At 38.6% G+C, this 23,889-nt stretch overlaps 1 protein-coding gene and 1 non-coding gene across 4 annotated transcripts in view; one reads left to right on the top strand and one right to left on the bottom strand.

Annotated features, from left to right (window-relative positions):
* The window catches only part of YES1 (YES proto-oncogene 1, Src family tyrosine kinase), a 68,182-nt gene extending 44,897 nt beyond the window's left edge, over window positions 1-23,285 (bottom strand). Inside the window, exon 1 of one of the 3 annotated variants that reach the window (XM_086682572.1) lies at window positions 23,010-23,285. The gene's annotated coding sequence lies outside the window, so the exon portion shown is untranslated. Of the gene's footprint in view, window positions 1-20,648; window positions 20,821-22,676; window positions 22,884-23,009 lie in introns of those variants that run through there. The other 2 variants (XM_086682571.1, XM_086682573.1) reach the window with 2 other exon arrangements.
* Window positions 9,523-9,626, top strand: LOC112868475 (U6 spliceosomal RNA). Its single transcript, XR_003224299.1, has one exon. It is a non-coding gene; the product is annotated as a U6 spliceosomal RNA (small nuclear RNA).
* Window positions 23,286-23,889: the final 604 nt, after the last annotated feature.

Here is a 23,889-nt window from a genome sequence, read left to right as displayed (position 1 = left end):
GCCAAAAATTACACTTTTTCAAAATTGTAATACATACTGTCAAATTTCCCTCTAATAATACATTTTTAAAAGAAAAATCTAAAATGCTACTTTTAAAAGTATAGCTTGTTTGTTCTATTTTTAAATTATGTCTTTAAATGAATTTAAGCCCCCAAGAATACCCAAACCATTTTTGCATTTTTAAGTGAATTAAAATTCTTCAATTGTTACATTTTATTGTTTTGCCCCAACAGTTAAAGTATTGAATTTACTAACCATGTATCTAGTTATCAATTATAAAACAAAAACCAGTGTGAGCAAATTGAGAACAAGTGGTTATGACATTCATGTTATATGAACATATGAATACATTAAATACATATTTAATAATGTGCACATTCACTTATTTCAAAAGGTTTTGATAAATAAGTGAATAAAGGAAAAACTAAACACAACACACCAAGAAGTAGTCTGATTAAGCATGTACGGTAATAAAACAACTTATGAACTGAATTACAATCTAGTAAAAAATAATGCATTTCTCTTAATTAGATGATAATGACAGCCACAAAAACAACAGATGACACTTACTGAACAGTTACTACATTATAGCCACTGTGCTTAATATTTAAAATGGCTTATCTCATTTAAGTCTCAAAATACCCTGAAAAACAACTGCAGTTATTTTCCTTACTGACAGATGTAGAACCCAACCAAGGTCATACAGCAAGTGAGGGAGTAAAATTCCAGAGCTCCAGTGGCTTACCAGTATCAAACTGAACATATTTAAAGCCTCAAGCTGTACAAACATGTCTCTATAGTAGCCTCAGGTATTTATTAAAAATGGAAGATTCATGATCTCAGTCCAGGTTTAGTGAATTAGAATTTCTAGAGGTAGAATTTAGGAGTCTACATTTCAACAAGACATCCCAGGTGATGAGCAGCAACAGTGACATTTGAGAGCCACCACTTTTAAATATACTACTGACCCCTTATTCCTATGCTAGAAGCACACTATAACCAGGAAATATTATGCCTTCTCCATCTCCTCTGTGTCTCTGTTCATATTATCAGCTCCCTCTGGAATGTCTGTTTTATTTATTCTTCAAAACATACTTAAATCCCACCTCCACCAAGCCTTCACTGAATGTGTGTTTCTCTTCTCTTGATCTGCCATTGAACTTTAAACCTCCAATACAAAATTTCTCTCAGGTCTATAGTAGTAGCACATTTAATTGATAAACAGGAGAGAGCAGTTTCTTTTTTATCTCCTAAAAAGCTTAATTAATTAACATGGTGCCTTGCCTGGAGTAGACATAATTTTTTCTTTTAAAGTTTGTTGAACTGAATTATAGATCCTTTCCCAATCAAAGCTTGGGACTTGACCCAAAAGATAAATACTAGTCAACAAAGTAATGTTTAAATCTGACTTCTTAAACGGAAGGGAGTGTAGATAAAAAGACTGTATATAAAATAAATAAAAATAAATTTAACCCATAGTAACTTAACATGTATCACGCTAATTTACTAGTTACCTACATCTCCTTTAAGCTCTAAAGAGCTGATAATGCTTATGACTTCAAAAACTGCTCTAGCCTCACAATTCAGTATAAAGTGGGTGACAAGAAAATAGCAGCTATATGAGAAAGGCAAAATGCATGGTGACCATTTCCAGACACTTCTGACATCATCATATCAGTTCAGGGTGGCAACAGCAATTGACAATATTAGTTTTCTGCATTTAGCATTGCTTAACATTTAGCAATAGCCATTACTTCCATGAAGAAATACTACAGATATTTGAATACATTAAATTTAAAGGAAGAAAGTATTTGATACATATCAAGTTTTTATATAGTTGAGCTCCATGGACCATATCTATATCATAAAATCATATGTATCTGCATGACATGTGTTCTGAAAAACGTCATTCCATCTACAATTTAATCTCCAAAAAATATGAATTTGCCTGCTTTTACTTTTTTAAGTAAAAAAATTAATGTGCAAACACTGTGAATCTGATGAAGCTGTTGCATTGAAAGGAGACAAAGATCAGGGTGCTTCGTGGCTGAGTCAGTTGAGGGTTGGACTTTGGCTCAGGTGGTGATCTTGTAGTTTGCAAATTTGAGCCCCTTGATAGGCTCTGTGCTAACAACTCAGAGCCTGGAGCCTGCTTCAGATTCTGTGTCCTTTCCCACTCATGCTCTGTCTCTCTCTCTTTCGAAAATAAATAAAAACATTAAAAAAAAGAGACAAAGTTTTTAATCGAAGAAATTGGATGTTTTCGTTCTTTCTACCTTCATACTGTATAATACAAGCCTTTTACCCTGGGAATGATCACTTATTCTTAGTCTTGAGTTCCTTACTATGACTTAAGGATTAGAGCCAAAACCTTGGTACAGTATTCCTGCACCATTCCTTACTTCTGTACTCTACTAATTCAATCCTGATATCACTTTTTAAAAAACATGTATATGATAATTATGTGTATATATAAACATTTTTTTAAAAGTCTTATTAAAAAACCACAGGAACACATTTGATGCTTAAGGTTTATTACATAGAGGAGTGGAAGTTTCCAACTAGAGCAACAAATATTCTATGGAAAATTGTATTCGAATTCAACAAGAATTCTACTTACTCCTGATACTATTTTGTGCTTTTATCAGAATCTTAACAGCAGTATTAGCAGCATTTCTTTGCTCAGAGCAAGTACGTACAAAAGTTTGCTGAACTGAATTGAATTACATCAACATTTGTCATATTATTTAGCCCCAAATTTTATAATATTTCTAGTTTGGGGAATAGATATTTAAAATTCCATACACATGAATACATTAGTTCTGACTGGAAACAATTTTCTGATGTTTTTATCATTTTATTGAGTATTGACAACAGAATATATGCTATAAAACCTGAAGAAACGGTAACACAAGAATGTTTTGTTTGGGGCACCTGGCTGGTTCAGTCAGTAGAGCATGTGACTCTTGTTCCCAGGATCCTGAGTTCCAGCCCCATGTTGAGTGTAGTTGACTTAAACAGAAAGAAGGGCACCTCGGTGGCTCAGTTGGTTAAGCATCCAACTCTTGATTTCGGCTCAGGTCATGATCTCACAGTCATAGGATCTAGCCCCTCATCAAGCTCTGAGGTCAGGCTCTCTCCACTGGGCATGCAGCCTGCTTAAGATTCTCTCTCCCTCTGCCCTTTCCCTGGTCATAGGTGCCCTCTCAAGTTTTCCTAAATAAGATAAATACATAAAGTTTTTCATGATCCAATACTCTTGTGTCAAAGAGTAAACTAAGTTATAAAATAAAAAGAATAACAGCTTTCGACCATATCAGTGAGCTGCAGCAAAGGCTGTATTCAGAGCAAAATTCATAGATTTACACACCTATTACAGAACAGGAAATAAAAAAGGAAAAAACAAAAACCAAAAATACCCAAAAGAGGATTTTTATTTGTAAATCATACAATCATATATGGAAATCTTTTTTTCTTGCTGTTTCTAATTCATTACCTTTTCTTTTGATTTTCTATTATTTCACTATAATAAAAAAAATTCCAATATCGTTTACAAGTAAAAATCAGCAAATAAATCACTAGATTTTTTAAAGTTTTATTTACTTACTTTTGAAAGAGAGAGAGCATGTACACAAGTGGAGGCGGGGGGGGGCAGAGAGAGACAGACAATCTCAAGCAGGGTCCACACTGTCAGTGCAGAGCCCAATACAGGGCTCAAACCCACAAACCGTGAGATCTTGACCTGAGCCAAGTTGAACGCTTAAACCAACTGAGCCACTCAGGAGCCCCATAAATCATCAGCTTCAATCAAGCAAAAACATAGCATTAGGTTCAAGGAGAGTGCTAGAGCCATCAAGATCTGAAAAGACTAAAGGGTACTTTGTAGAATTCCCACCTAATAAAATGATGACTGTCTAGGCAAATAGAAATTGATAAAATTAGCTCAGTTAAAACATGAGACCTAGGGGCACCTGGATGGCTTAGTCGGTCAGGCGTCAGACTTTGGCTCAGGTCATAATCTCACAGTTTGAGGGTTTGAGCCCCACATGGGCCTCTGTGCTGACAGCTCAGAGCCTGGAGCCTGCTTCTGATTCTGTGTTTCCCTCTCTCTCTGCCCCTTCCCTGCTCAGTCTCTGTCTCTCTGTCTCCATCTCTCTCTCGAAAAATAAACATTAATTTTTTTTTTTTTTAATTTAAAAAGAGGGGCGCCTGGGTGGCGCAGTCGGTTAAGCGTCTGACTTCAGCCAGGTCACGATCTCGCGGTCCGGGAGTTCGAGCCCCGCGACAGGCTCTGGGCTGATGGCTCAGAGCCTGGAGCCTGTTTCCGATTCTGTGTCTCCCTCTCTCTCTGCCCCTCCCCCGTTCATGCTCTGTCTCTCTCTGTCCCAAAAATAAACGTTGAAAAAAAAAAATTAAAATTTAAAAAGATAGGAGACCTAAACAAATCAATAAGCATGAAAATACTTAAAACCTTTTCCAAAAATCAATTACAAAAGCATGTATTTAAATTTTCTGACCCTTACATGAATAAATTAGTCCTATGATCTTTAATCTCTTCAAAAGCATTCAGGAAAAAGCTTCCTACTTATTTTTTGCTGATAGCCCAACGCTGACAGAGTTGATCCGGTGTCTCTACGGAGCCAAAAAGTTGGGGGAACAAGGACAAGATCTAGTGAAGAGGTTCTGAGTCAGGTAAATCTCTCCCCCCCCCTCCCCAAGAATCCTCTTTTGAACTGCTAGCAAATACTGGCATTACTTAGTCACCAGCTAATTAGTTTTCCTGGGGAAGTAACTGCACTGAAAATCCCTAATATTCTATAACCACCAAGGACCAGCAGCAGTGTCCTCTCCTCTCCCACTATATTTGATCACCAAGTATAGTTTTGTTCTTGTTTTTCAAATTTAGAGTGTAGGACAACTCCAAAAATGCAGTGCAAATAATAATGTATATTTTTCTACTTTCTAATCTTAAAATATATCTAATTTGTCTTTCAGTTTTTCTAACTTTTGATATAAAGATTCATCAAAGAGAGAAGTTCTGGCCATTTGTCTTTTAGACATTTCAATTTTCTTGGTTTTAGTATTGTTTCAACAGACATTCTGAGTTATCAAAATATCTCCTTCCCAACCACTCCTAACAGAGTAATAGGTGCCGAAGAATGCTAGGGCCAAGGAGCTCTAGCACAGAACTCCTGAAGACCCTCAGAATTTCCTAACTGGTAAGAGCAATAAAGGAGAAAGGAACACCTTTTGTTATTCATTAGAGGCCCCTTTCAACCACACCTGAGTTTACAGTAATGTAGTGATTTTTGGAAAGCCCCTGAGGGTAGAGGGGCCAACCACGAGTGGACTTTCAAGCCCACCACACACTTCCACCTAAGGGAAGGGAAAAGAAGCTGGACGTTGAGCTAATAACCAAAGGTCAGTGATTTAACCATTTATGCCTATGCAAATAAGGCTCCATAAAAATCCTAACTGAAAGGGTTTAGGGGCGCCTGGGTGGCTCAGTTGGTTAAGTCTGACTTCAGTTCAGGTCATGAACTCGTGGTTCATGAGTTCAAGCCCTGTGTCAGATCCTGTGCTGACAACTCAGAGCCTGGAGCCTGCTTTAGACTCTGTGTCTCCCTCTCTCTCTGCCCCTCCCCCGCTTAAACTTTGTCTGTCTCTCAAAAAATAAACAGTTAAAAAAAAAAAAAGAAAGAAAGAAAGCTTCAGAGACCTTCCAGGTTGGTGAACATGGGTAGAGGTGCCAGGAGGGTGGCTTACCTGGAAGTCCATGCCCTTTTCCACATACTTTGCCTTATGTACCTCTTCCACCTGGCGGATCCCTGAGTTGTACTCTTTTATAATAAACCATTAATCTAGCCAGTGAACTATTTTCCTAAATTTTATTAGCCATTCTAGCAAATTATCAAACTGAGGGGGAAGTTACCAGAACTTCCAAAACTGTCCCAGTTGGACAGAAACTGTGGGTAACGTGAGGGTCTACTATTTGCAACTGGCACCTGAGGTTAAGACTGGGAGAACAGTCTTAAAAAACTTAGCCCTTAATCTTTAGGACCTAAAGCTAACTCCAGGTAAACAGTATGAGAATTGAACTGAAGAATGCCCAGCTGGTGTTGAAAACTTAACTAGTGTGGGAAAATCCCCACACATCTGTTGACCAGAGTATTCTCAGGGTACTGTACAGAGGAAACAGAGTTTTCCTTTAGCACTTTTTTTTTTTTCTTTTTCTTTTCATTACTATACTGGATAGTACTCATAACCACTGTTTATGCTTCTCTACTAAAAAAAAAAGATGCAGTTTATTCTCAGAATGTAAGAATAGTTTTTTACTAGCATGTCTATTCATACCATTAATTAATTGTATTAAAAAATGTGTGGGGCGCCTGGGTGGCTCAGTTGGTTAAGCGTCCAACTTCGGCTCAGGTCATGATCTCACGGTCCGTGAGTTCGAGCCCCGCGTCAGGCTCTGTGCTGACAGCTCAGAGCCTGGAGCCTGTTTCAGATTCTGTGTCTCCCTCTTTCTCTGACCCTCCCCTGTTCATGCTCTCTCTCTCTCTCTCTCTCTCTCTGTCTCAAAAATAAATAAAATGTTAAAAAAAATTATTAAAAAAAAAAATGTGAAGAGGCGCGCCTGGGTGGCTCAGTCGGTTAAGTGTCCGACTTCAGCTCAGGTCATAATCTCACAGTCTGTGAGTTCGAGCCCCATGTCAGGCTCTGTGCTGACAGCTCGGAGCCTGGAGCCTGCTTCACATTCTGTCTCCATCTCTCTCTGCCCCTCCCCTGCTCGCACTCTGTCTCTCTCTCTCTCTCTCAAATATAAAAAATAAAACATTTAAAAAATTAAAAAAAAAAAGGAGTCGATGCTCCTTGGATAACTGGCTACAGCAAGGTAAGTACAAGATGAACCTAGGACATCTCACACTAAAAAAATAAAGTAGTACTCAAAAAATCATGGGAATATATAAAAAGTACATAGGAGCCATCTTGAAGATCTTGCTGGCCAAAAATAGAATAAATTTGAACAAAATAAATAAGGATACTAATAACCTTTTGACTAAAAAAATATATAAATCATTCTAATAATAAACAAATGAGGAAGGAAAGGTTTTCTCTTTCAGAATCTCAACTAACACATGTAGAAGGAATTATAGAATTAGGAAAGTTATTTTGCAACCAACGCTGCAGTAATCAATTCAGGCAAAACTCACTGATGATTGAGCTAAAACTATTTCCCCACATATTATTTATTAATTTTTTAAACATTTTTTTAATGTTTACAGTACTGTTGTACTTTATTTGAGCTTGGGAATTCTTTTTTTTATTCTTTATTTTTTTAATGTTTATTCATTTTTGAGAGACAGAGACAGCATGAGCAGGGAAGAGGCAGAGAGAGGCAGACACAGAATCTGAAGCAGGCTCCAGGCTCTGAGCTGTCAGCATAGAGCCCGACACAGGGCTTGAACTCACAATCTGTGAGATCATGACCTGAGCCGAAGTCGGATGCTCAACTGACTGAGCCACCCAGGCGCCCCCATTACTTATTAATTTAAAAGAGAAAAATGCTAACTTCATGGTGAAGAAGCCTGACAGGTATCACCTACCTAAGTGGTTAATACTGCCAATACTGGGGCAGACTAACATAGAGTGCTTCTTGATGGGCTATACTAGGAAGGCCACAATCCCTTTTATATAGCATTCCTGCCCTAAATTCATAATCTGAATCTAATCATGAGAAACATCTGACAAATCCTAAGGTACACTGTACAAAACATGTAGCCTGACTTTTCAAAAATACAAACATCTGAAAGACAAGGCTGAAGAACCGTGCAAATCAAAGAAGACTAAAAGGACAACTAAATGCCGGGGATTAGATTCTGGATTTTTGTTATAAGGAAATTACGAGGACAACTAGGCAACTACCCATTATGGACTACTGTGTTTAGTTTCTTAGGGCTGCTGTAAAAAAATATCTATGTCTATATATCTATATCTATATCTATATCTATATCTATATCTATATCTATATCTATATACATCAAGGGAATAGCAGGGCCATGTTCCCTTTGAAACTCTGGACAGAATCTTTTCTTGCCTCCTCCTAGCTTCTGATTATTGCTGGCAATTCTTGAGGTTCCTTGACTTGTGGCTGGACCATTCCAACCTCTGCTTCTGTTGTCACATAGCATTTTCCTCTTCTTATAAGGACACTGGTCATATTGGATTAGGGCCCATCCTAATTTGGTATGAATTCATTTTAACTTGATTATATCTACAACTACCCTATATCCAGATAAGGTCACATTCACAGGTACTGGGGGTTAGGACTTAAAACTATCTTTTGGGAGAACACAACTCAACCTACAACTGTGTGTTAGATAACTGTTTAATAGTGATGTTAAAGTTTCTGAATTTAATAATTGTACTGTGGTTATATAAGAAAATGTCCCTGTTTTTAGAAAATACACACTTAAGGGTACTTAAGGGTACTTAAGGGTAAATAAGTACTTAAGGGTAAATAAGACATGATCTTTCCAACTAACTTTCAAATAGGGAGTAGGGAGAGTGGGAATACCCACAGGCATATACACAGAGTGGGAATAATAAAATCAAACATAACAAAAGGTTAACAATTGGTAAATTTGGGTGAGGGAGAGAGACCTAGATGTTCTTTGTACTGTTCTAGCAACTCTTCTGTAACTTTGAAATTATTTCCCAATAACAAGGTGTTTTGGGTTTTTTAATGTTTATTTATTTTTGAGAGAGAGACAGCATGAGCAGGGGAGGGGCTGAGAGAGAGGGAAACAATCTGAAGCAGGCTCCAGGCTCTGAGCTGTCAGCACAGAGGCTGATGCAGGGCTCGAACTCATGGACTGGGAGATCATGACCTGAGCCGAAGTCAGATGATGAACCAACTGAGCCACCCAGATGCCCCAACAAGGTTTTTTTTTTTTCAAACCACACACAAAATAACATCTACAAGTAAGTTTATCGAAAAGCATTTTGAGTCTATATTACAAAAATAAAACTCCTGGACTATAAAGAACCTCATTAAGTGGAAACCTATAACTTTTTTTTTTTTTTTTTTTTTTTAAAGTCGGCTCCATGCCCAGCATGGAGCCCAATATGGAGCTCAATACAGGGCTTGAATCCACCACCTTGAGATTAAGACCTAAGATGAAATCAAGAGTAAACACTTAAGCCACCCAGACACCCCAGAATCATATAACTTTTTAGATGGTAAGAGTCATTATTAAAAGATATCCATTCTTCCTAAATAAACCTAAATCATTAACATTATCTAAATCAAAATCACAGTGAAGCTCATAAGGACAAGTATATGCATAAAACTAGCTGAGAAACTTTTGGAATTACTAGTAAATTCCGACCTCATGGTTAACAGCACAGGCTATGGAGTTAGAGAGCTGAATACAGTCCTAGCTTGTATGTGAATAAATGTAATTTCTCACAACCTACATCTTCATCAGTAAAAATACAGATATTAAGAATACTAACTCAGTGTTCACTTTGGCAGCACATATACTAAAATTGGAAAGATACAAAGATTAGCAAAGCCCCCAGATAAGGATGAAATACAAATTTGTGAAGTATTCCATATTTAACAAAGGAAAGAAAATTATTTCATTAAATAAAATGGCTACATGTCAGAATATTTAAGCCAGATTTTCAAAAGAAAAATAGAGTTTTGTGAGAAATGAATTAGTTAAAATATGATTAAATATTTATCATTTTGACTGGAACACAGGCAATACTCAACTGAACGAATACTGAACTAGCTGCTGTTCTTGCTGTTGTCATCATGGTCCTCATCATCAAGCTATGTGGTACTAGCATAGGAATAAACAAGCAAATATCTGGAAAAGAAGGAAAGCTCAGAAACAGGCCTTTGAATAAATGAAGTTGTGAATGCTCTAAAGGTAGCATTCTGAATCCATGGCAAAAGGATAGATTTAATAAAAAGCACTGGTGAGCTACATCCTGAGGAAAAAAAAAAAAAAGAGGGAGAGAATTGGATTCTTATCTCACAACATATATAAATTGCAGAGTTCCAGAGTAAAGAGTTAAAATACTTGCAATCTAGGACAAGACAAAAACCTACAGACAGAATTTTTTAAATGATCATCAGCTGTGGAAAGCATCCTTAAAACACAAAATCCAGAAGTTATAAAAAGGAAGTTATTTTTAATACTTTTTTAAAGATAAAATGAAAAAATATTAGATGAAAAGACAAGCAAAGATATGGAGAAAGTGTTTGCAACATAGATACAAAGAATATCCATACAATATAAAAATACCTAAAAATCTATAAGAAAAAGACAACCCAATAGCAAAATTGTCAAAGGTTATAAACAAGCAGTTTACCACATGGAAAAATGCACAGTCACTTTCAATTGAAAAAGCAAATTACAATAATTTTAAGGTATCTTCATTCACACACATAACTAACAAAAATAAAACAAGGTTTGCAGATACTGTGAGATAAACAAACATACTTATATATTCCAGTTCAATCTACCTTAACAACAGCAACAACAAATCTGGAAATACATAACAGGAGCTTTGAACCCGTTACTATCCCTGGCTCTGAATATCATCAAAAAGATAAACAGCAATGCCAATTATGCCATTAGAAGACTTAATTACCAAAAAAAAAAAAAAAGAAAAGAAAAGAAAAGAAAAGAAAAGAAAGAAAGAAAGAGAGAGAGAGAGAAAAGAAAAAGAGACTTAATTACAGAAAAGGGAACATAAAACAGACCCAAAAAAAGGCAGTAGAAAAGGAATCACTGACCTTTACTGCTAGAAAGTAAGCTCATCAGGTCCACCCACTCACCCACAGTAAAGTACCACTAACAGATGACCTAGATACATTTATTTACCCAAACTCAAAGATGGTTCAATAATTCAATAAAGCACTTCTTCTTTATAAGCTTACAATTACTTATAAATGGTAACGTTAATAAACTGTTACAGAATTTTAAACAGGCATCAAAAGCAACTTTCAGTGTCTGCATTTATGAAAATTCACCTTATTTAAGGCATCATTTAGTCAATTTTCTTTTTTTTCTTTTTCAAGATGTCTCCCTGTCTCTGTGATTTCTCTATTAACTGGGGCCCCGATAATATCAGAAATGTCTTTCAGAACCTTCAGACAGAATTCTCCTGGACCTAGAAACTTGAAATCAACTGAAGCTAGATGCCCTCTTACCATCTATTATCTACTTTCTTACTCTCTTTTCTAGCTTTGCTAACTTAAGGAGCATCTTCTTGTTACAGAAGTCAGGAGATAAAAAGAAGACATGCTAGATGTTTCCTGTTATCTATTATTTCAACTTTCCTGGATCTGTGGCTTCCCTTTTAACTTCCAGCTTTGAATTTATTTCTAAGAATCATCTATGTTGTCATTAGTTTTCTTTCTACTAGGCATCAATCATTCTAAAAATCCTATTCATCCTCTAACAATATCCTAAGAGGTTCTTGACCCCCTCTTCTACCTGAGTTCTATTATGAGTTCCTCCCTCTGATCTGAGGGGGAGGGGCACAGAGAGGGGGAGAAAGAGTCTCAAGAAAGCTCCGCAAGGTAGCTCCAGTGAGGAGCCTGATGCAGGGCTCAAACTCAGTTCATGACCAGAGCCAAAGTAGGATAGTTAACTGACTGAGCCACCCAGGTGCTCAAGTTCTAGTCATTAAAAACAAACAAACAAACAAACAATTAAGACCCAGTAGAGAGTGGCTATGGGGATGGGGAGTAACAAGGTGAGATGGGGGGGGGGGGAGGGCTTTAGCTCCATCATCATTCCCACCTGCCACTATCCCCACCAAATTCTCTGATATGGCTAATTACTATCTTTTCTCAATCACTAAAAGGACTCCATAAATGCAGACACAATCCACAATTCTCCTGTGACCCCCACCTGCACCCCAAATCAGAGTGCTTCCCAAGCTTTTCATATAAAAAGCTTAGGGCATTTTTAGACTTTTCATTCCTTTAGGTGGCATACTGTCCATCAGAATCTGAAATCATAGACTCTTACTGGTTGTCAAATATGTTTCCTAAAGTCTAGGGCATACATCTTAAAGTCCAGAATTACTTTCCCTGTTACTTTTTTTTTTTTAACGTTTATTTATTTTTGAGACAGAGAGAGACAGAGCATGAATGGGGAAGGGGCAGAGAGAGAGGGAGACACAGAATCGGAAGCAGGCTCCAGGCTCTGAGCCATCAGCCCAGAGCCCGACGCGGGGCTCGAACTCACGGACCGCGAGATCGTGACCTGAGCCGAAGTCGGACGCTTCACCGACTGAGCCACCCAGGCGCCCCTCCCTGTTACTTTTAATATAAACCCAAGACAACATGGTCCCTATACCTCTAAAAATGTTTTCTGTAATTTGCCTATCACTTTTTTCTATTGGTCCTAATTAAGTTCAAATATCTTTATATCTTCCTTTAGCACCTAAAACATGAAATCACATTTTTCCAGATGCTCTGCTTATAAAAAACAAGCTTCCAGAGGTGCTGGGATATTTGACTTTTTCCATCATAACCAGTTTGTATCTGTACTAATATTGTTGCCTTAAATTAAGAAGATACCATCTTGGGGCACCTAGCTGGCTGGCTCAGCCAGCAGACATGCAACTCTTGATCTTGGGGTCATGAGGGTGCTAGGCATAGAGCTAACTTAAAAACAAACAAAAAAAAAAGATCATCTTTGTCCACACCTTTCAAATATTCTAACCATGTTTCTATAACCAAATAGTGTATTTCCATACAGACATGTAATCTTTTTAACTAATAGGTTACTTTCTCTCCCCTGCTGTGGCAGAGACAACTACCTTCCACCAAAAATTCCTTTTCCCCTTCTAAGGTTGTCAATAGAAGGTAGCCCTGCCAAGGACTATTTTTCTTAGCTCTACTTACAACCAGATACATGCATATGACTCATTTACATCAACATAATGTAGGAGGAACTGATGTGTGGCAGAGTTTTTAAGAAGAATGGTTGTTAGAGATATAAGATATTAAAAAAAGGAATCCCTTTATTGTATGTATTTTTCTTACTGGTCTTTAACATTTACCACTCACTGCCAAATCATACTTGCTTCTCCATCGGACTCCAGTACAATGTTTATCTGAATTCATCCAGAGCACTGATGCCACTAGTCTAGCTTTAGGCCTGCCACTCCAAGGAGTCCGGAGTAAGAAGCATCTGCGGTTACTGTATGAGTTTCCAGTGAGAAGCTATTTGTTGACATTTCTTCTTCCCATGCCCATGGTAAACAAACATTGTTGGCAGACTGTTACACTGTCATACATTTTAAAACATTTAATAAGTGCCTACTAAGGTTCCAGATGCTTGGGATAACCTCTGTACCAAAACAAAGATTCCTCCCTACCTCCATGGAGCTTATATTCTAGTGGCAGCCACTCACTCCCATCACTTAGTCTTGGCACTACAGTTTAAAGCCTATCTGCCAACACACTTATGCAGACTTAATAAACACGGGCAATGACAGAACTGTTGAAGTGATGTGTGAAGGAGTTGTACTGTAGATATTCTATGTGGGATAATAATGCTACAAAATCAAGCCAGCATTCCTATTAGAAAACAATGCTCCAGCTTATTAGAGAGGACAAAGGGTACATTCTTACATACAACTGAAGAAATAAAAGGAAGCCAAAGAAAAAAGGCTTCTAAGGTGGTTAAGGAAATCTGTCAATAGAATCTGACACTGTGGTAAATGAGTAGCAAACAGAATTTCCATTTGGAGTGTTAGATGAGACTTTTGATCCAGAGGTAAAGAATTCATATAACAATAACATTTCTAGGAACAAGCCAGCATGGAAGAATCCCACTGTTTCCTTCAGAAGGAAGTGAAGCTTTGAATGGTTGTTGAGTCTGTACCAAGGTGTAGAAAACTGCCATCTTATTGACAGGGAAAATTAGAAAGTGTACTCTCTTTCTGCAGAATATGTGAAATGTGATGGAGAACCATTCAGACAATGCAGACCTTCCATCTATTTCTACCAACTCATCTAAGAATAAATGATTTAATTAGTAGAAATAAAAGCAATGTCGCACAATAGAAGTTTGAGCCAGTTTTGAGTCAGAACTCATATTTGAGCATAAACTTAGGGGAGGAGGAGAGACAAGGAAAGAGAAACTCACTATATACACATATACTCCATATACCCCTTATAAACCCAAACTTACAAAAGGAAAGCGTTTGCTACACTTTAGTGTAATACCCATCTTTTGCTGGCTTTGTTCTTTTGATGAATTAAATTTAGATTAAAAAAAAAAAAAAAGAAGCTTCACTGGAAAAACATCCAAACACTGTCTCTTTGTTAATCTGGGTTGAACATCTTGTTATAAAAAGATAAAGAATGCTTTGGGATTAGTGTATCAGTTTTCCAATACAAAGCCAAACCTACAAAAGGAAAGCACTTGCTATAGTTTAGTGTATTAGCCCTTTTTTTTCCAGCTCATATAATATATGACCTTGATTCCTATTATGAAATATGTACCACAAAGCTACTTCAATTGAAAAGTATACATGATTGAAAATTCTCAGCCCCAATATAAATGTACAGTTTAAGGGAGAAGGAAAAAGATAAATTCCCCTTTCCTCCATAATTGCTCTTTATACCTAAGGAAGCTGTCTTATAGGAAACAGGCTTATTGTCAGATAAATTCAGTTCTAGTCACCACTAGTCCTGTGACCTCAGCCAATCACATATAGTTTCTGATCCTCAGTTTCTTCACATGTAATAAATACCCATCTAATCCACAATATTTGTGTATTTTGAAAAGGCATTTCAAATATTTAACTGTGACAATGCATATGAACTACATATGTAGAATAGCATCTGCCATAATACAGGCTTTCTTCCTTCCTTACACATTGCCTATGAGGAGTAAATGGGTGGGAAACAGAAAAAAGGGCAAAAAAGAGGAAATTATAAACTTCCACATTACATTCACTCCTCGTTTTCCCAAGCCCTTTTCTAGTTTCCACATTTTTGTTTCTCATTTCCAATCTTTTGAAACCTTCCCATTCTTCACACTGTCCTATAGGGATAGACTAGGCAGGCTTAGAGTGCCTAGAGCAAGCAGGTGGGAGAAAGTACGGACATTCCTGTACTCAAATTCAGCTTAAGAGCAAGGCTTCACTGGAAGGGTCTTGGCATCCCAATTCGAAACTCGTAACAGTGATTTTTAAATGGTGAAGGGCTGGGAAGGTGTGGAGGGAGGGTAACTCACAAGACAATGAGTTCATTCCCTGTATAATCAGAACATTCAGTAAGCCAAGTATTTCATATGTTCAAAGAGCTCAGATTTAAGAAAACAAACAAAACCTGAAAATCAATCAGAATACATTTACCAATGAAACACTATTATATCTGTTAAATGTTTATACACTCTTAATGGTCTGCCTAGAAATCTAACCAAAAAGGCTAACCTTCCAAGAAAGAATGTTTCCTGAGAAAAGATTTTGATTTTCAAAGACCTAACTGACAAACTTTGGGAACAATCTACTTATAATTTTGGTGGCTTCCCTCCCCCTTTTTATAAGATCTTTGTTGCAAACCTTAAAAAGCTAACCATTTCCTAACACCCATGCTTATTTTATTCTAACTAGTAACTAAACGTGTTAAAGGAAAACATCCAGAACAATTACTCTATGTTTTTGTCAATTAAAAAAAAATAAATGTTTTAATGTTAGTGGTCATGATCATAGTGATCATAGTCATGATTATCTGTTAACTGACATCACATCTATGTGCTTCAATGAATAAAAGTTCTTATCTTTCTAATTTTACTGCAAAATAAGTCGGAAGTGTTGCTTAAAGGACTTATTTTCAAACCTGACTTCTTACAGTAAAACTTCTATATAAATGTTGTGGAACCTGCATCTGTCACACATATCTGTAATAAACTATCTACAAAATCAAGTCTTCTGGCCTAGAGAATTAAATCAGTTTACTTGAAGCTAAAAGTATCCATTGCATATGGATCCATTAAAGTTTCAGATGTATCACACACTAATATTATCAAAAACCAGAGAAGTGTTAAACTGGATTATCACATTAAAAAGAACTACCAATCTACAAAATTTACAACAGTCTCATAATCATAGCCAGTCCCATCCAACTGTGAATTCCTAAAAGGCAGTAGTCACACTGCAATCATTTCTATACCACCAAAACCAGCACAGTATTTGTTATACCACAGGTTTAATAAATGGACACTTGATGAGACAATACTACATTTCCTAGAGAAAAGTCCAGTGCCAAGTCTATGGGTCAGTTTTTTACTATAACCTTTATTTACCTGCTATCTAATTTTATTTCAAATTCTAGATTCTGAAACATTTCCTTAAAATGTTATCAATAGGAAAACTTCAACTGTAACAGAGCCACACATTTATATAAGGCTGAAAGAATATTAGAAACCATCTGGCCACTGTCTCTTATTTCAGATGGTGAAACTGAGGTGCAAGGAATTTACTGAACTGACCAAGGTCAAATAGCTCTTTATTATCAAAAGTGGCATTAAAATCCAAATGGCCTTCTACCTTTTAGTCCTTTCCTTACTACACCATGTTGCCTTCTTTGCTCCTTTTCATATACCTGACAGTTATTATTTATTTTCATGTTTATTTATTTATTGAGAGAAACAGAGAATATGCATGCGCAAGCAGGGGAGAAGCAGAGAAGGAGAGAGAATCTCAAGCAGGCTATACATGGTCAGCACAGGGCCCGATGTGGGGCTCAAGCTCACGAACTGTGAGATCATGGCCTGAGCCGAAATCAAGAGTTGGACACTTATTCAACTGAACCACACAGGAGCCCCGTGACAGTTTTTATTTTTAAAATGCCCTTATCTGTAAAATACTAATTGCCTGAGAACAAATGTAAGAAATAAATAAACTTGGCACAGGACAACTGTAAGTATTAAATTATGTAGCAAAAGACACCAACTTTCTCCACTCCCATTTCTACTTAATGCTAAGAAACTGTAAACTATATTAAAAAATCAGAGAAGTGACTAGCCTCTATCATTAAAGAAAATCTAGAGTTTAATACTGGTTGGAACATAGACTGAAACCACAACAATCTTTAAGTGTTAGTGGTCAGTCCTTTCCTCTCAGTACTTCCTGTCTTCACCCATACCCCCAATAGCAGCAGACAAATCCTATAAACTGCATTCTTTCACATGCATTACATCAAGAAAATCAGGAGATTTTTTCTTTTTGTCCTTGGAAGATATGTACGTAAATGATTATAATATTGTCTCTAGTAACATGATACGACGTCAAATGCATTTTAGAAAAATCTAGGTTTTTCTTTTCTTTTTGGTGGATAGCTTGGGCTTTCTATACTCATTAATACAGTAAAAAACATTTCTTTAAAATAAACCATATTAAAGACTCGCTTAACTTCAACTACAGAGAGTCTCCAGTTTATCAGAAATATCAAATTGACCTTTAAATTCACCTTTCAAAGTATTTATAAACTGTGTTATAAAATCATTTTCTAAAACAAAACTTTGAGTGAAAAAATGTAAAGCATTTGTTTTAATATTAGCATATGAAAAAACACTAAGTTTTATAAAATTTTAGTAGAGGTAGATCTTAAAAATGTGTGTAAAGTCATAAATATACACAGAACCACATTTCTGCATACAATTCAAAATTTATTAAGCATTTATCCTACTAGAAACTGTTCTCAAAGATTCATATAAACCAGTTCCTTGCCATTGTGAGCATGAGGTCAAATATATCATAGTCATGGAAAGAAGTAATTATAATGTAAGGAGAATGTGCTTTCATATTGGAGTTTTGTGGGAGCACAAAGACAGGAGCCAATACACTAGTGTTTTGCTAAGTACATGCCACAACGACAATGTGTACTTGTTCACTTTCAAGAGTACAGTCTTCGGTTAACTCTTCCTTCCTTGGGGTGATACAATTTTGAGTGCTGATTCTCCCAATGCTCCCTATTACCCATCCCAAATTAGCTAACCCCCAACCACCAAGTTCCAAAGCCAGAATTAGAATTAGCAAAAGAAATTGTCTCTGTAATTTTTCTGACAGTCATGGTAAAAGAAAGGACAAGATGCTGCTGCTCTCTGCTTAGCATGTTTATAAAATGAGCAACATTTCAGAAGCAGCAAAATTTGCCTATAGCATCTTCCAGTCTGGGGCTTGCCATATATAGCTGATAACATATCTGCGTTTGTTGATGTCCATCTTTTTATACCCCAGGAATAAGGAAAGAACAACAGAATAAAGAAGCTAGGGTCTTGCAAAATTCAGCCGGACACAGGGGATATACCATGTGCAACTAGTTGTAGAAATAATCCTTCTTGAAGGTCTTCCACTTCCTGGGAGAAAGCAGGATGTCCAAAGAACGTGCATAGAAACTCTCCTGCCAACACCCAAACAGTAATAGCAGCAGCACTTCTAACTGACACGGTTTAAAGTAGCATGGAGTATATGTTACAAACTCCAGGGAACCTGCAGTCACATATATACACTCAAACAAGGGGAACTGAGGAGCACTGCTATCCTGGGCACTAAGGCTTGTAATTCAGTCCATCAGTATTATCCTGTACTTTGAAATTACAGGATTCTCTCTTTCCTGGAGCGAGCTTCAAGATTTTAAAGAGTAACATCAGGTGAACTCAATCCAGACCAGGATATGTTGCCATCAAGTCTGCTAGTTCCAAGACAACAGTAGTGCTGCCGCAGCCAACGATTCCTTGGCAAAGAGACACGTTAAAATGATACTGGCAGCAGCACCGGCTCTTCTTTTTCACCCTCTGCTGTTACTATAGCTCCTTTTGCTAAATCTGCCTCTGAGTTTAGACAGGAGCTGGATGGTTCATAATCACCCAGCAGCTGCAGCTGAGCAATACTCAGCCTAATTGTGGCGCTGGAGCAGCTGAGAGGAAGAAAAGCGGTAATACATACCCTACGATAGCCACACACAAACTGCTGTACACACTACCAATAAGCTACCAAGATACTTTAAAAGGAGCAGGTTATTTCCTTTAAAGAAAAGCTGTTGTACTTCCCTGAAGAACTCTGGATTTGTATTAGAGATATGTTTAAATGTGTGTGAACTGAAGGTGACCTAAGCCATGTAGAGCTCTGAACAATGGAAGATCTTAACTAAAACTTCCTGTAAATATTCATATAACAAAGCCAGTGCCACAAACATCACCTTTACAGCATGACTGCAAGTTCCTGTGATATATGAAACTGATGCAGATGTGATCTCTTCTTTAATTCTACATTATAACAATGCAAACCACAAAGCAACAAAATCAACAACTAAAACAGCAAGCCATTACATAAAGCAAGTAGCATAATATAATCATTCTGAGCATTTCTGAAACTCCAACACCATACTGTCACTTGCTTTCTTGCAAAACATACTCTACTGAAAAAAAAAAAGGAAAAAAACCATACTCTTCTGTTAGGTGCCATATGGCACATCTTCATAAAGCTTAAGTAAACGAAAACTTAGTTTATGCTGAGAATTTCATGACATCCTTAAGAATATCAAAACTAAGGGATAAATTGCTGATCTAAGGAATTACTATTACAGAAAACAGAAAATGATTAAAAGTCAAGACATTACTTTGATGTGACAGTTTTGTCATTTAAAAAACTTTAGGACAAATAAGTTACATTATATATTTGATAACAATAGTATCCATTAGTTTGATAAACATTTGAGTACCTACTGTTTACCACATATATAAGCTAAAGAGGATTTAAAATCAGTAAAATCTGGTTTCTTCCCTCAAAATATTAACATAATTAATAGTTATTTATGTCAAGTAGTTACATACACTAGGTGGAATATGACAATTATGATTTAATAAGCTAATCTTGTTTGCAAAGGGCAGCCCAGGAGATGTTCTAAAGTCAGCCACTAAATGTTAAGTTCTTTACCCAAGCACCTTGTATAGTACATAACACACAGGCTTCTTAAAAAAAAAAAAAAAAAAAAAAAAAAAAAAAAATTATGTAAACTAAAACAGATACAGAAAAGCACAGAAGAAATGTATGGCTTAGTAAATAACTAAGTGAACACCCTTGCAACCACCACAAGGTTAAAACTTTGTCACCACTTCAGAAGCTGGGTCCCAATCACAACATTCTCTCTCCTCTCTTTACGTTTATAGAAATCATTTCCTTGCAGGGTTTTGTGTTTTTTTTTTTAAATATAGTTTTATTTCCCAAGTTTGCATTCCCAGACAGCAAAGCTTAGTATAACTGCTTTCAAATTTTTTGGTAGTAGGCTTTTTTTTAAATTGAAGTATAACTGATATATAGTATCCTTACTAGTTTCAATTGTACATAATAGTGATTTGATATTTTTATACATTATGAAACAATCCCCCCTCCATAAGTTGTTACCATTTGTCATCACACAAAATTATTACAATATTACTGACGATATTCTCTATGCTGCACCTTACATTCCCATGACTTATTTTGTAACTGGAAGTTTGTATCTCTTTTTAATATAATGCTAATAGGAACTAATAAATGATGCCTACAGTGAACATTAAATTGAGAGTTAAATATGTTTATAAAGTAAAATTACTCACATTAACAAATTATTTACTGCCTAAAAGGATGCAAATGTGGACTTTGTATAAACAAATCGTACACCACGGGTCGGTAATATTTCAGTTATACTGGACCACTGCTATCCTTTTAGAATATTTGTTCTTTTAGCATTACATATCATGAAGGACATTTATTTGCGCGGATGTTGATTTTCAGCTTGAGAATTTCCTGAATTAAAAAAAAAAAAAAAAACAACCTGAAGCCATGTATTAATATTATACCTCAGCCGTAAAACAAATTCCACCTATCCCAGGAAGACAGGTCAAAGCCGTAATTTCACTTTCGGTTGAAAAGAAAGGAGTCAGTTTTGTGGTTTATGAAGTCAGCAAAAACATACTGCAAAATTAAAGCTATTATAGTAGCTTAACATGATGGTAGTTACAGCAGAGTACACATTTTAAGAGTCCTTTTATCTTTTATTCTGAAAACATGGATCTGAACTGTCTTATATTCAGATCCAGATCAAAGTAATTGTTTTGTTTTTCAAATTCAGGACCCTATGAATTGTCAAGCAGCATTCACAATCTCCACAGAGGTTTATGTAATGTCCAAAATTTAAAATAACTAAACTTCCTTAAGTCAACTACCACAGGGGTCTCACATATTAGTAAAACAAAACATACGATGGCTTAGTGAAATACGACTTTCTTACAGAATATATGAAAATCCTATATGGATACACAAAAGGTCCTCATTCTATTACAAGATGCTCCTTCATTAACTGCCCATTCAAAATGTTTTTTGTCCACTGTGTGCCACTGCCCTAGTTAAGATAGATTTACCAGGTGCTATGCCAGTAAGTGCCTACAGTCACATGTACACATTTAGTAATATTTTCCTTACGTGTAATTTAACTTTAGAATTTTTACAGGATGGTTTAGATATATACAGAATTATCGAGATATTTTTAGCACTGTAATCCTACAAGTTACAAGGACACACATATACTACAATCATATGCATGTACATGTGAAGCCATGTATGTGAAAGCACACCATGAAACACACCAATGCATGAACATAAAGTTGTGATTGCATTAGACTTCTCATCTTTATTTTAATAATTTACAAATTGTTAGACCGTGTGTTATGCCATGCCTATTAATTACGCAGAAAATAAATGAACCAAATCGGAACTACGTTGTGTCCCACTCACTACAACACAAAAATCAAAGCAGTCCCTCCAGAGGACTCGATTTTCTACTCCCCACAAAACACAAATTAAAGCAATCCCTACATCGGACTTGATTTTCCACTCACTGCAAAACAAAAATTAAAGAAGTCCCTACATCGGAGTTGGTTTTCGAAGAGCTTCTTAAAACAACGCTGCCCCATGCCCAATGAAGCAAAAGCTGGAAGCAATTACCAGGAAAAACACACTTTAAAACAAAATTTTCTGTAGCATGTGGACAGAGAACCGAACCAAATGGGAGACGGAGGGCCACAATACTGTAAAAGTGGATGCTGAATGGCATACTTCCCAACCCCCAACCCAAAACAAAGGAAAACTTTAACATGTTGCGGTTTTCAATCAAACCAAGTAAAGCGAGAGGCTCACCCACTCGCCCCCCCCCCCCCCCCACGTCCGCTCCCCCGGCACAGTTGCCACCCGGCGTCAGCCACATGTAGACCCTCAAGCTCTGGGACCGAAAGGGGCCGCTGCCCTCCTCTTCCCTCACTCCGGCAGGGAGAGCCAAAATTAACCTAGCCCCCAGGCAGGAGTGGGAGGTTCCCTACTGCCCCAAGGACCTTAAGTCGGACTTGGGCGGGACTGGGAAGGACTGGACGGGGCGGAGACCGAGTCAGGGGGCAGGCAGGTAGCGCCGGGAAGGAGACACGCCCGCCGGGTGAGCCGGGGGAGGGGAGAAGTTTCTCCTCAACTTCCCAACTCGGAGCCTGCGGGGGCGGGGAGCGCGGGCGCCTTCGGGCGCTGGCGGGCGCCGGGGCCTAGCGCTGCCCGGGCCGGGATCGGCCGCCTCCGCCCGCGGGGCCCCGCCGGGTCCTTACCTGCCGTCCAGCCGCGCTCGCATGAGTCACTGCTGCCGCAGCTCGGGGTGGCGGGGAGGGGGCGGCGGGCGGAGGCGAGGCCCGCGGGGCCCTCTCCCTCCTCCACCTCCGCGTCCCGGGAGCCCCGCTGCAGCGACGACGGCACAGCCGCCCCGCACTCGTTACTTCAGGAGGAGGGAATTCCCGGGCTCCCCACCCCTCGGCCTCGCTCTCCACCTCCACTCAGCTCGGCGCCCGCCCTCGCTCCCGGCTCCGCCCCTCCTCGGCGGGGGCGGAGCCGGGGGCGAGGGCGTGGGGGCTGCGGCTACCTGCGCGCGCGGCCGTCCTGCTCACCGGATCTCGCGCCGCGCCCGCCCGAGTTGGAGCGCCCCCCCGCCTTCCGGCGCCGCGGCGCGCTCCGCGGGATGCGGGGCCGTCCCTCCGCAGTCCCCGTCGGCTGCTAGACCAAGTCACTCCTCCGGACCCAACATGGCGGCGGGGTCTGGGGCGGATTCCCGAGGAGGCACAGGCTGAGGGGGCGTGAGGAGGAGGCGCTTCTTGCACGCGAAGAGCGGACCCACAGCGCCCCCTCCCCTTCCGCGGACCCTTCGGCCGCGCACTCCCCTGCCCCGGGAGCTGGAGTGAGGGGCACAGCTTCCGCCTCCTCAGCCCTTCTTGGTTCCCTTCGCCCCGTTCTAGTTCTGCCGAGGGCTTTGGGGCTGTGTTTGTTTTTGTGGGGAGGGCAGGGTTGAGTTATTGTGGTTGACTGTTTGCTTTTTAGTACTGTGCTTCCGCACTCTTTTGTCACTGATAGTAAAATCTCAGCCCATCCGCGTGAGCTGGAGGGGGGGGGGGGCGTTTCTAACGCTCTCATCACCCTTCTCTTGATCGCCGTCCAAAAACGCTCGCGTCTGGCCTCCTTCCGAGCCAGGGATCCTGTCCCAACCCCTGGAGCTTCCTGTTGACTGTTGGTCGAACCAGCCTTGCCGGGAGGGGGAACCGAAGCCGAGTTCTTTTGGCGATTCTCCCAGGAATGGTGACCTTGGCTTATCTAGGGACAACGTATTTTTATATGATCCCGGCAACTTCCCAGTGAGGTATAGGTATTAGTATCCTTTTTGACAACTGTGGAAACTGAGGCTGCGACCCCGAAAGTGGAGCATAGTGGAACTAGAATTCTTCAAATACAAGCACCTTTCTTGTATGCCTTGTAGCCAGTCGCTGAAGAAGGGAA

This window comes from Puma concolor, chromosome D3 (assembly GCF_028749965.1).
Source record: "Puma concolor isolate L17-30 chromosome D3, mPumCon1.1.hap2, whole genome shotgun sequence".
Classification (NCBI taxonomy): domain Eukaryota; kingdom Metazoa; phylum Chordata; class Mammalia; order Carnivora; family Felidae; genus Puma; species Puma concolor.
This window is presented reverse-complemented; position numbering and strand designations above follow the sequence as displayed.